A 14,007-nucleotide genomic window follows, 5' to 3' on the forward strand; every position below is an offset into this window, starting at 1 on the left:
AGAATAATCAATATCATACAAATACACAAGTTTAAGGAGGTTCGGCAAACTGCTTATTCCTCGGGCGAAAATAATGAAAGTTTCACTAATATGAACGAAGGTTATATAGAATTCCAATGAGAAAAACTCTCTATGCCAAGAACTACCCAAAATCTCACTTGGAACAACAACTCTCTCACACTCTTTCCAACCAAAGCGGATCAACAAAACTCCAAAAATGCCGAAGGGTTGCCACAAAGAAGAAGAAAATATCTGACTTTTGTCTCTCTCTAGGGTTACAACATATAACCTATTTATACTATATAAGGAGTTTCAGTTAACTGAAACCCTTAAAAAACCTAAATAAAATTCATGAGGCTCGTTGCTTCCTCGAGGAAGGGTCCAGAACTTTCTCGAGAAAGGGCAATCTGTTCCCCAACAAATTCGTTTTCACTAATTTTTTCAACACATGGAGAATATGCATTTTATGTGGAGTGCAACCCCTTTGACTTAGTGACAGGTTTCACGACATGGGCTCCAAGAAATCCGACGAACCAAATTTGTAATCGAACTCTGTCGATGACGACGCAGAAGAACAAATATGTAAAATGTTTTTCGGACAAGAGAAAGCAAGATTAAGACAGAGACAGGTAAAAAATTGTTGGGATTTTAGTACGGAGCCCCTTTTTGTGCACGGTGACTTGGCTTGATGATCCAACCAAGATTGTTGTGAATCCTGTCGAGCAGGTGTTGAACACCTGTTGAGCATCTGTTGAGCGCTAGCTGCTGTCCAATCTAGACTTACCTATGCTTGAGCGTCTGTTGAACAACTGTTGGGCAGTTGGGGTCAAGCAACTGTTGAGCATAAATTTTTTAGAGCATTTATTGTAATTTTCGGCCAAGTTGATAAAGTAGGGTTAGAGTATATAATTGTGATTGTAACCCTACAACCGTGAAGCTTATATTCTTTCTCTGAAATAGCGAAAACTCTCTGCAACTCCAAGGATGTAGGCATAACTGGTCGAACCTTGTAAATCTTGGTGTCTTGTTCTTTTGATTTCTATTTTCGTTTATTCTCTGTGTGTTGATACCGTTCCCAACCAAAACCTCTCTTTTTCGAGAAAGTTTACTGTCTTTCCATTGGAAAGAAACAATTTAAAATTGAACAGACACAACCAATGGTCAATCTGGATGGTCCAAAAAGTCAACTGATCCGACCCAGTTAGGTATGATACATACGCATGTGGTTTTGACCCAACTCAAAGTTCCCTTACGTCTTCTCCTATCCAAAAATTTGGGTGTTCTTGGACCCAAGTTAGTATCATCAATGAGAGAGCTTATAAACTCACTTGAAAATTCAATTTTCCAATGTGGGGTTGGACTCTTGCACTAACATTCATCCTAACTTCATGTAGATACTTTAGAGAAAATTCCTCATTCACTCGATATCGATTTCCGCAATACAAATATACTATGTTAATCTATTTTCGGAGATGAACATTTTTCCCACACTAACTAGTTCCAACAAACATGTGCGTCTCACATTAATTGCTCATAAGATATCCAACAACCGATGGTTGTAGCTAGCTAGCTTTTCTACCTCCTTCGATCCCAACAAATTGCTCGCAAATAAAAAATTATGTTTCCAATCATTCTTGCATGGTAAAATAAATAAAATAAGCTACATAGTTTTCCCTGTAAAGTTTGGCTATTTTATGTACCAACATGATTTATTAATATCAGCTCAGTTAGTGATGTAAGTCATGATATGTTAGGGCAAAGATCAAAGAGTAATTAATATAAGATAGTTTTCATTGCTTAACACTTGATCTTATCGACAATAATAACTCGAAAATGACATGTAGCCCAAGGGAACCCAACAGGTTTATTCCACTCTTTTATCCCAGAATTTATTGTTTTAATATAGATTCAATTGTTTTTTCAAAGCACAGTATATAATTCATTGTTTTAATTCTGAGTCCATTGTTTTTGAAATTTCATTGAAAAAAATAATGGAATTAAGATTTACTCGATAAAACTCTTCGACAATGAATCTTATTAGAAAGAATTTTATGCACTGATTCCAAATATGTATTTTTTTAAAAATCTAACATGTATTTTGATAGTTAAAATGTTTTAAAATTTCGTTTAAGAGACTTGGTTACCATGAGCTATCACTATGTGGGCTACCTAGTAGATTAGTCAAAATAAGACTAGAAGATTGATTATGCTGTACGGAGTCAAATTTAATATTGTATCCCAAAGAAAAATGATTAATTAATCACAATAACTTTAATTAATACAAGTCTTTGTCTTGCCATACAAAACAAAAGAACAATCAATGGGAGTCCCTGTTTTATATATGAAACTAGTTGCATGCTCGCGCTTCGCGCGGCACATATTTTGATTGGAAAATAGAGATGTGAAATTTTTTCGATACTTTGTTAACATGAAGAGCAGTAGAGCTTTAATTGTAGAAAATAAAAATGATTGTGAGATGGAGGTAAAATATATACAATACCTTTTTTTAATTTGCTAAGAAAATTTTTTCCATCCACGGCTTGTAATTAACTTTGCTAACAACGACCCTAAAATTCTTGATTTTGTATAGTTTCCCCTCATGTAGTTTCTCCCGGAAGCGTTTCGCTTGACGTTTCCATATAATAGCATGTATTTGTGTTCCCTTTTAAAATTAATCAATACTTTGTTAGCATGATGAACAACATCAAATAAATAGCAAATAACTACAATACATTTTATCAAATATGCTAAGAAAGGGAAAGAACTACAAATTACACTCATAATACAAATCAAATAAATTTTGTGGACCATAAAATTATGTAATAAACAGTAGAGATATTATAGAATAAATAAAACAAAATAAGAATACATCAAATTAAGTGAAGATGGTGTAAATCATGTATGAAAGCAAATCTAAAAAATTTAAGGTAGGTTGTCATTTTTTTTAAACTTGTAAACTATTGAGGGAAAAATACATTAGAAGTGTCTAAGATAATGTTAATATGTGGATGTATAGCGGAATAGAAGAAAACATCACAAAAATCTCACCTCGCGGTCAAGCAAAATCATGTCAATACTTATTGTTTCGTCCGTCTTGGTATTCCGTGATTCCTAAAGTTGAGGGAGTCTTACCACAACATGCGAATCCATTTGATCGGGGTTTAAACCTTTAAGCAAACCCTCTGCCATTTTTACCAAATAATTTTTTTGTGAGTTGTATGGATGATGGTTTTAAGGTTGTGTTTCAATGGTAAGATGCCACCTTTTATAACATGGAGGGTTCCAAAAGTAACCTTAATCATCTTAATGGGTAATTCATATTGTTAAATGGTGATAATTAATGCCCAAAACACACAAAATGTTTTCAAACTAAATACTACAAATGAATTTCATTAATTGAGTCATATCAAAAGACTCTCATAATTAGCAATACATGGCTTTTGAGAAACCAAAACAACATCAAACCACTCCTATGAAACATTAAATTCTCATACAATTCAATATGATTTTAAAATTATTTGAATACTATTAATTGTATAAGTGTGGTTGTGGGTCTTAAAGTGTATGAGTGTGATTGTGGGTATTAAAGTTTTGCAATATATTTATGTGTGTGGTTGTGGGTCTTAAAGTTTTCTAATATATTTTAAAATTTTCTTTTGTCTATGTAAGCTTTTTTGTAAAGGCGTCCACGTGGCACCATGAATTGAGGAGAAGCCTTGTGGATCCTCAGTTATATATATATAGATAGATATCACTAGTGTCTGAGGGGAGTTCCTTTCATTAAAAAGTTATTACCCACAGGCAACATATAAAAATAATATTAAAAAAACGATACAGTTGCTAATTAATTAATTTGGTAGGAGTACCACTTGCTTAATCAATAATATAAAGGCCCCATAAATCACGACCTAATAATAATAATAATAATATAAAGGCCTCATAATTCATAAATCACGAATTAATAATAATAATAATAAGCATGCAATTGACTTGGCCATTTGAGAATTGAGAATAATATAAATCAAATATTAATGATAAGCCCGAGTGTCTACGGGGCTTAATTACTCAATTTATTGGATAACTTAATACAATCAAATATACGACGTTTTTCATGTTATGATTGACCAACACTTGCTTATTCAATAATATAAAGGCCCCCATAAATCACGAGTTAATTACTTAATTGCATTCATTTGACTTGGCTATTTGAGATTTGACAATGACAAAAATAAAAAAATTAATGATAAGCCAACAACATTATTATACTTGGTGGGGTCTAGCTTCCAGTACACATCATATCAATGGCTGCTACAATTTTCAATATCTAAAAGTCCACATTTAATCAAACTTCAGCTAACTTAAGACTCAGAACAGTCAAGCCTCTCATACGCCTTTTGGCGCAGCCCCCCCTGGGAACGGGACAACTTACAAACAAATTGAGACAAATATGATAGAGATATTAAGCACAGTCAATATATATATATATATATATATATATACACAGAGAGAGAGAGAAGTCATTAAATGGATCTGCGAACTGATTGTTGCTACTTGATATCTTTAACAGTTAAGTACATCAGAACAACAAGCTAACTACTACCTACAATAAAATAACACGCACATGCATGGTAGACAATATTATCTATCCGAAGAAATGTGCATAACTCTTGAGCATCAACTATAGATATGAATTGTAGATGAACGAATAGATGACATATTTAATTAGCTAAAAGGGTTTGGTTATCTTTTTAAATTACTACTGCAAACAAACAAACGTACATTTGTCTTTTACTTGGGGTATTATTTTTTTTTTAAAAAAAGTTAACATTAATTTTGTTTATAGCAACGACAAGTATAAAAAGATGCTTTTAGAAATGAACATTCTGAAGAAGAATTTATCCAATCGGATAAGTGGTTAATTTTTAAATGATTGTCTCGAATATTTTATAATAGGACATTTTTCATAAACACTACTCCAAACCTCCGCTACTTAATTGTGCCCCGTAAATTCAGATTCTGGCTCCGTTTTTACAACAGAAGACAGCCTGAGCATCCTAGATAGCCAAGCAAAAACAGAAGCCACGGATAGAAATATCAAAAAAAAAAAGAAAAAAAAGAGACATAAAAGCAATGTTCTCAACACGTGATTCACTGCATCAACATAACTTTATTAACTTGTCTCAATCATTGGGAATCCAAATTCCAAGCAGACGATAATTAAAATAGACAAAAGCCAATGTTGTACTACGTCAATAAAGTTTGGCCCTGCCAATAATACCATTCATCGTCCTCGTCATCACAACAGGGATATGTTTTACAATATTTTTTTAAAAATGTACTTTCTATAAACATCAAAAGTGGTAGGGAAAGGAAGAAACAAAGGCAAAACGGGCATCCATTTAGAGTTCTTTTTTTATTTTATTTTATTTTATTTAAATAAATAAATAAATATATTTATATATAAACACCTACGGCCTACCTTTGATTTCAAATAATTTTTCTGGTGAAAAATAAATTTAACTGAACAGAGCATCTCATAATTATCTTTAACTTTTTAAGGTTTGATTCAGCGTTGTGGGAAGATTGGGAGTTCTCCACTTAATTCCGGCAATGGTCATTGTTTTTATTTTTATTTTTTTAGTTCTCTTATAATCCATTTATATGGTGACTCGAGTGTTTTAACGTCTCAAATTCTCTTATCCTTTGGCCGGGTAACTGAATACAATCCGATCCATGATATTTTTAAAAAAAATAATATAAAAGGCCCATAAATCACGAGTAAATTAATAATAATGCACTTGACTTGGCTATTTGAGAATTGAGAATGATAAAAATCAAACATTAATGATAAGCCAACAGCATTATATTACTGTGGGGCTAGCTTCCAGCACACATTATTTCAATGTCTGCTACAATTTTCAAACAAATAATTTACCAACTTCATCCCCAATAGAAACGGGACAACTCACAAACAAATTGAGATATATATATATAAGTCATTCCATGGATCTGCTTGATAGTTTAGAAGGACACAAGAACAACAAGCTAACTACTACCTACAGTAAATCTTTCACCAGACTTGATTACAAAACCAAAATCTTACCCCACGGCTAGACGAGCTTCACTAAAATAGCGACTGCTCCAGCTCTGTAGTAAATAAATTATAACAGTTCGATTGTAGGAGCCCCATTTTGGAGCCCAAGTTTTTTTTATAAAAAAATAATAAATATAATTTGATCGATTTTACAATCATATAATTTTTGTTCGAAATAAAAAATAAAATTCAACACGAAAATTGCGTAAAATGTTTTGAATTTATATTAAATCGTCCAAAATTTGTCTTGACTTTGATCTTTTTTTTTGAAAAAAAAACGTTCATTAAATTCTTAAAATTGATTAAAAATACAAATAAGATTTTTTTTTTTAAAAAAAATTGAGGTCCAAAAGAAAAGAAATGGTCTTTTTAACACATGCCTCACGGAATCACATGATTCAATGCATCACATATAACTTGTCACAATCATTAGGAAATAAGAATCCAAGCAGATGATAATTAAATAGACAAAAGTCATTGTTGTACGTTCAAAAAGTTTGGTCCCTCGCAATAATACAAGATATCATCATCATCATCCTCATTCATCATCATAAGAGGGATATGTTTTATAATATATACTAGTTTATAACCCACGCGTTACTACGGATATGTCCTTTTTGTTTTGGGAACAATTTCCTCAATGTAAAATAAGCCATGCTCGGCATCATCTATCCCCGCATGACATACGATAAAAAAGCTTGGGAAGAACCCTGTCCATGACATGGGTTCCTTCGATTCCTTATAAGCTGTCCACTTCTATCTCTATGTGGCTTACTTGACTTCCATTTTTCCATCCTAAAAACAAACAAAGTACAAAACTTGTCAATTGAAACTCAAAGAAATAACAATACATACCTTAGAAGAGGACAATACATTTAAAAAAAAAGAAGAGTATCTTATACTATAAAGCATAAAAACAGCAAGAAGAAATCCAATAAAAAACACATATGCAAATATACATAGGATGGAAAAGAAGATCACAAAATCTCAAGCTAAACTAAAGGGAACAATCACGTTGTAAAACATGTTCCTCACAGGTAATCATAGATTGTAGAACAATATAGAGAAGCAATCGACAAAAGAGAGAGAAGAGAAGAACACATAATTTACGAGGTTTGACAATTTGCTTACGTCCTCGGTGTTTGTGGTTGTTTTCAATATAGGAATTTCAGTAGTACATTCGGTTAGGATTTTAACCCTTATATACCAGCTACCTAGACACCCGAAATTACAACTATACCCCCATAAGAAGTTGTGCTCGACTGGTACGTTACGCTCCCTTCTCGCACAACTTCCCTTTTCCTAAAGTTTTTAGGTATTAATTAAAACTAATATGAGTCATTATTTAACAAATCATGACACGCAACAACCCCTGTGGGCCTTGCTATTGAATTCAAAATTTTGCAGTGATTTGTCCGGGCACAAGGGGTCCCTACACCATACTTGCTGCTGCCTCGTCGTGTGTTTCATTGGGTACTCTTTTGCCTTTGCTGGTAAGGCAATTCATGGAATTTCTCAACTGTAAAATAATGACTTTCTTTTGTTGTATGTGGGGAAGTTGAATGCATTGATCTGTCTGTTCTTATATTATAGAAAGATTAAAAAAAAAAAAACAGCAAGGGAAAATTCAATGCAAAACCCATATCCAATACATATCATTGAGAAGAGAACCACATAGTCTCAAACTATACATCCAATCAAACGAAAATACACACAAACAGCAATAACCAAAAAACAAATCCACGATCTCTAATTAAATCATAAAGAGACCTAATTTCATAAACTCTAACCAAAAGAACCAAATAGCAGACAACCAACAAAGCCCAAAGGAAAACACAACACCAAAAAATATAAATCAAACATGAATTCTCTAGCATATATCTCCAGAAGACGAATCGAACGGCTAGTTCCTCTGCCGCACCAACGCAGCTAATGACGAAAGAGAGCACCCCTATATATGTTAAATAATGTCTCATATTAGAAGCATTATCTAGTACCTAAAACCTATGATGAAAGGGGAAGTTGTGCGAGAGGGGAGCGTAGCGCATCAATCGAGTACTAATGGAAACCCTAGACGAATGTACTAAGGAATTTCCTATATTGATAACAGCCGCAAACCCCGAGAACGTAAGCACGGTGTGGCAGCGAGTAGGAATGATAGAATTTGTATAGGAGATAGAAAGAGGCGAGAATGAATATTTAAAAAGACATGGCCTGAAGTAATAAGAAATAATATAAAGTTAATAGAAGTGGATGAATGTATGATCCATTATAGAAATGAATGGAGAAAGCAAATACGCAAGGTAGATTCCGATTGATGTTATCATAAACTCATGTAGCGGATCTCAAATTTTCCTATTCACCTTGGGTTAATTATTTTATTTGGGCCAAGAAAATGTATAGCTTTGGGCCTGATCTTCGAAGGGGAAACAATACAACAATTTGGGCCGGGCTTGACGCTGAAGGTGACAGGTTTGATCCAAAAGCATCAAACAATTCGGACCAATAAATATAGCCATATAATATAATTTATAGGTATTTCAAGTTGACAAAGATTAAAGGGTGATGTGGAGTTAGGAAGTCCTATGTTTTTTTTTCTTCTTGGAAACTTATTAAACAAAAAGAGACTTGAAGTAGAAGGTAGAATAAGATAAAATAGAGCACAGAGAGAGAGAGAGCAACCACTAGAAGAAATTAGTCTGTGCTTGTTCTTGGGTGTTTCTTTTTTTGACATATGTGCCGTGGCAGTAGCAGTGGATATTTTTACGTAAATTTGGTAGAGTGGAAAGATTAATTTTCAATGTTAGTGAAAAAGCTGTGGAAAAAAAAATTGAGTTTAAAGCTGTGAAAAATACTATGAGGTGTTTGGTTAACCAAAAGCTGACGCTCAAGGAAATATCGTTGAATTAAAATATTAGATATTATTATTTTTATATTAAATTTTGTTATTAAATTTAATCTAATAAATATTATTTTTTATTAAAATTAATCCTAAGTATAAAATATCTTAAAATTTAATAATAATATATTTAATTATTAAATTAATAAAATATATTTTAATTATTAAGTACGAACATGTGGGGCCAGTGTGGGGAGCGTGGGCCCCATGTTAATTTTTTTTTTTAAAAAAAATACGATGGCGTTAGCATAAAATAAGCTCCTATTTGGAGCTTATTTGATGCTAACGGATCCGCTGCCATCTCTCTGCCGTTTGGCAAAGCATCTAACGCCAGCGTTTCGCTAAGCGGAAACGTTGTGTCCAATGCTCTACCAAACAGGCAGTAGTTATTGCTTCGTTTCTTGATACGCAATATCTTGCTTTATTGGAATCAAGAAAAGAAGAAATAAGAGAAGAATTTATCGACCATGAATAGACAATTTCATGGTGGAGCAGACACGTTTCAAACAATGGGCTGAGATTAGGTTGATTTCAAGGCAGTATTGGGTTTTGCTTTATTTTTCAAGCTTCTTGTTGCTGCTGTCGGTAGAAAGAGTATGGAGGGTTTGGAGCAAATAAGGAAAGTTTGTGAATGAATGGCGATGTAATCATTGGCTACTAATTTTATATACTACCAGACTACCAGTAGTAGGGTTTGCAGTTTGCTTATCCAAATTGGAGCAACTAAACACAGATAATTACTTCATCTAATTATAAACATAGCTAACTGATCCTTATCAGTTGCTTTCATTAGCATCTCACAGTGCATCCTGTCTTCCATATCAGTTGTCTTAAGCGACATATAGGTCCTGATATTATACCTAATGTATCCTTGCCTTCAGTTTCTGATAAAGGTTTGATGCAGGATCCAACTCCTCATGCTGTGCTGCAAAGGGTGATGTTGCAGGTACCCAGCTGTTGGTACAGTAGAAAGATCATGCAGTGGAAGAGGCTACATGGGAAGACCAATGCAGACTTTGTAGCCAAATATCCCGCTTTCCAATTTTAAAATTCTGTATTGGAATTTAAATCGAATTGTAGCTGTCTTGGTTCATAACATGTTTCTTGAGGAAAAAAAGTTGTTAAGGGAAGGGTACTTGTTAGATGAGCACTATATGCACTCTATTTTTTACTAAATATATCTCATTAACCCTTTAAAAATACATTAGAATGGGGTGTACTTAGTTAAAAATGAGTTGCATATAATGATTCTCTAGTTGTTATGATCCTGAATTGTAAACTTTGAAACGGTGCGTTTTGAGGTTAGTCATTAGTTTGTAGTTTTACATGTGTATCGTTTGTATTGGCCTAGCTATCATTAGGTCGGTTAATCAGTTACTATAAATATTGGTTACAGTGTTGTATGAGGTACGAATGAATTGAATACGAAAACCTTCTTCCAACTTCCATTGTAATTCTCCATTTCCTCCATTGATAACCTCTGTGCTAGATCAAGGACGTCAGAGGCTTAATAGAGGTTATTAAAGGAGGAAATGGAGAATTACAGAGGTTATGGTGGTACCATCACTACTGGGTGGATCACAGGCAGAGAGCTAGGGAGGAAGTTAGAAAAGAGAAATTGGTGCAGTCCCATAGGAATTGGACAACTCAGAACAGTTGAGTGAAGAGAGAAGAACAACTAAATAGCAGGCTAGAAGATCATCAGAGGATAATAGTGAGTTGTAAAATAAATGTAAATTGATTCTACTACTAAGATCTCTCGCGAGATTTGTTACAAATTCATCAACTGCCTGGACGGCTAGAAGAGAAACCCTTAAATAGATAAGAAGGTAAAGTAACGGCTATAAACACCAATTGTCAGAGAACAAAAGGAGGAAAGCTAAAACAGAAGCAACCTTCACGCAAAGGACAAAAAGGAGGACATAAGTCTTTGATGGTCACGTCGTCCTTCCCATATTACCAGGGTCATCCCTTGGTTAAGTGTTGTCCACGTCATTAATGCCAAGGCTTGGTTGGCTGTGGGCTACATCACAAATCTCCTAGACGGGAAGATAAGCCAGTCAATAGCTTAGTGTTTTTCTTTTTATTATTTTCTATAGAAATAGTCCTGATTGTATACTTTTCTATGTAAATCCTTAGTTTCAAGGAATGCCTCTTATCTTCAAAGATGATGGGTACTCGTGCAGCTCAAGTGGGAGGGGAGGTTACTAATTACTATGTATATATTTTCTAATACAATCCCCTCCCCCTTCACACATGCAACGAAGTCCAAACATGTTGAGCCAACTAAACTATGAGAAATATCAAATTCCCGGAGCAATTTTAGCCATTCCAGTCCTGATTTTTTCACTGTTATGGATATTCTTGATCAAGAGACCAGGATCCAAAATCGCTCCTCTACCACCAGGTCCTCGAGGATTCCCAATAATCGGGTACCTTCCTTTCCTGGGTAGCCATCTCCATCACACATTCACAAAATTGGCACAAACTTATGGCCCCATCTACAAGCTCAAGCTCGGGAACAAACTAGGCGTTGTGATTAGCTCTCCATCACTTGCAAAAGAAGCGGTTCGTGCCAAAGACTCAATCTTTGCGAATCGAGACCCACCAATCTCAGCAAAAGTTGCTGTCTTTGGTGGAAATGACGTTGCCTGGTCACCTTACGGTCCAGATTGGATAAAGATGCGCAAGGTGTTTGTGAGAGAGATGTTGAGCAATACAAATCTTGACGCTTGTTACAGTTTGAGAAAACAAGAGGTTGAGAAGAGTATAAAGAATGTTCATGACAAAGCAGGTGAGTGTCTGGATTTTGGTGAATTGGCTTTTGTGACTTTAATTAATACTCTGATGAAGATACTGTGGGGAGGAACATTACAAGGAGAGGAGGGGACTAAACTCACAGAGGAGTTTCGGAAGGCTGTGGCGGAATTCATGGTGATAATGGGGGAGCCAAATGTTTCGGATTATTTTCCGGTTCTTGCAAGATTTGATTTGCAGGGTGTAGAGAGGAGAGCCAGAAAAATAGGGGTTTGCATGGAAGAAATTGTTAATTCTATAATCAAGCAACACAGGAGCTCCAATATTGTCGTGAAAGAAGATGGAGTAGGAAATAAGAAAGGGAGGGATTTCTTGCAAATTGTGCTAGAGCTTCAAGAACGTGACGATCCTGCTACATCAATTACCATGAACCAAGCTAAGGGCTTGCTCTTGGTACGTTGAATTCCTTTATCATATCATTTTTTAGTAGTCGGTCAACTTATTATCTCCATTAATTGAGCAGAGTTTGTTCTTCTCACAATCGTTTGATCAGTGAGGTTCTTTGAATTTATAATTGTTTGCAAATATTGTTTGTGATCATGGTCCATTTGGTAGTATAAGTGTATACTGATGGTACCTCCTCCTATATTGTGTGGCTCGCAGGACGTTGTTACTGGTGGAACAGACACAACATCAACCATGGTTGAGTGGGCAATGGCAGAGATCATGATGAATCCAGAGATAATGAAAAAAGTCCAGCAGGAATTGGATCAAGTCGTTGGTGTGAACAACTCTGTCGAAGAGTTCCACTTGCCCAAACTACCCTATTTGGATGCTGTAGTGAAGGAAACAAGTCGCTTGCACCCTGCAGTACCAATGCTAATACCACATTGTCCAAGCTCGACTGCCACAATTGGTGGATTCACCATTCCAAGGGGTACTCAAGTTTTCTTGAACATTTGGGCTATCCACAGAGACCCTGAACTTTGGGACAACTCCTTAGAGTTAGGCCTGAGAGGTTTCTGAATGGAGAAGATTGCAAATTAGATTTCTCTGGTAATAATTTTAAGTATCTTCCGTTCGGTTCTGGTAGGAGGATTTGTGCGGGGATTCCTTTAGCAGAGAAGATGTTGGTGTATTTGCTGGCTTCATTGTTGCATTCTTTTGACTGGAAATTATCGGCAGGCGAAGAGCTAGAATTATCAGAAAAATCTGGGATTGTTGTCAAGAAGGCGAAGCCTTTGATTGTTATTCCAACACCGCGGCTGGAGCATTAAGGTTCCAAGACTTGTTGTCTCGAAATAAGGTTAGCATTTGTATTCATTCTTGGTATAAAAGGATATGATCTCCTGTTATGTAATTCTGCTCTTCTTTGTGGTGCTATAAATTCAGCTTATCAGACTAAAAAAATGTTAGCAATTACAATAGAAGGACCTAAACAAGGTAATAAATTGGCAGTTTCCACCATCTGCCATCTTGGGTCTAGCACGAGATTGTGTGCTAGGCTACAACTCGACAATTGTCAACCGAGCCACCATTCGTCGGTATGAAGCCAATCACCTTGAATGGGAACTATCTAATCTTTTATAAAAAGGCTCGACTCTAGTCTTCCATGGGACTTACTTTCTTTACATTGATGGAGTGTGTGTAGATTCTTTGTTAGGCTTCATTGTACGAAGACCACCTTTTTTTCTTTTCTTTTTCATTTTGATAATTAAAGTCTTATGAAGACTTCAAACCAATTAAACTTAATTTCATTCGGAATCAACAAGTGATCACCATCATTTTGTATTAAATTATTGAAGATGACCTTGTTGGGTTGTCAATTGACGAGTGTAGTTAGCATACAAATTATAATCTTATCCAAAAATCATAGTTAATTTGAAATGTGTTGGTTCACATCTACTCATCCAAATTTACCAAATAAGTTGGGAGTCTCATGATGTCATTTTACAGATTGAAATGCAATACTGGTCTGTAGGGCTGCCTTAAAAAACTAAATCGATCGATTAATTGGTTATTCTTAAACATATGTTAGTGAGAATCGATCGAAAAATCAATCAAATAATCGAAAAAATCAATCGATCGTTTGGTTAAATTTATGTCAAAAATTCGGGAAAAAAAAAACCATCGAAACTGACTGTGGACTTTCCTGATCTGGTAGTAGTCGAAAGCCAAATTATGTCATATTGATAAAATAAGAATGATTTTGATATTTAAGAAATATTACTCGTACGGAAAGAACTTGTATTAACAA

The 14,007-nt window shown here is 34.8% G+C and overlaps 1 pseudogene; it reads left to right on the forward strand.

The window, feature by feature from the left end:
- Positions 1 to 11,103: 11,103 nt before the first annotated feature.
- Positions 11,104 to 13,236, forward strand: LOC119987407 (annotated as a pseudogene).
- Positions 13,237 to 14,007: the final 771 nt, after the last annotated feature.

Source organism: Tripterygium wilfordii, chromosome 20, assembly GCF_013401445.1.
Source record: "Tripterygium wilfordii isolate XIE 37 chromosome 20, ASM1340144v1, whole genome shotgun sequence".
Classification (NCBI taxonomy): Eukaryota; Viridiplantae; Streptophyta; class Magnoliopsida; order Celastrales; family Celastraceae; genus Tripterygium; species Tripterygium wilfordii.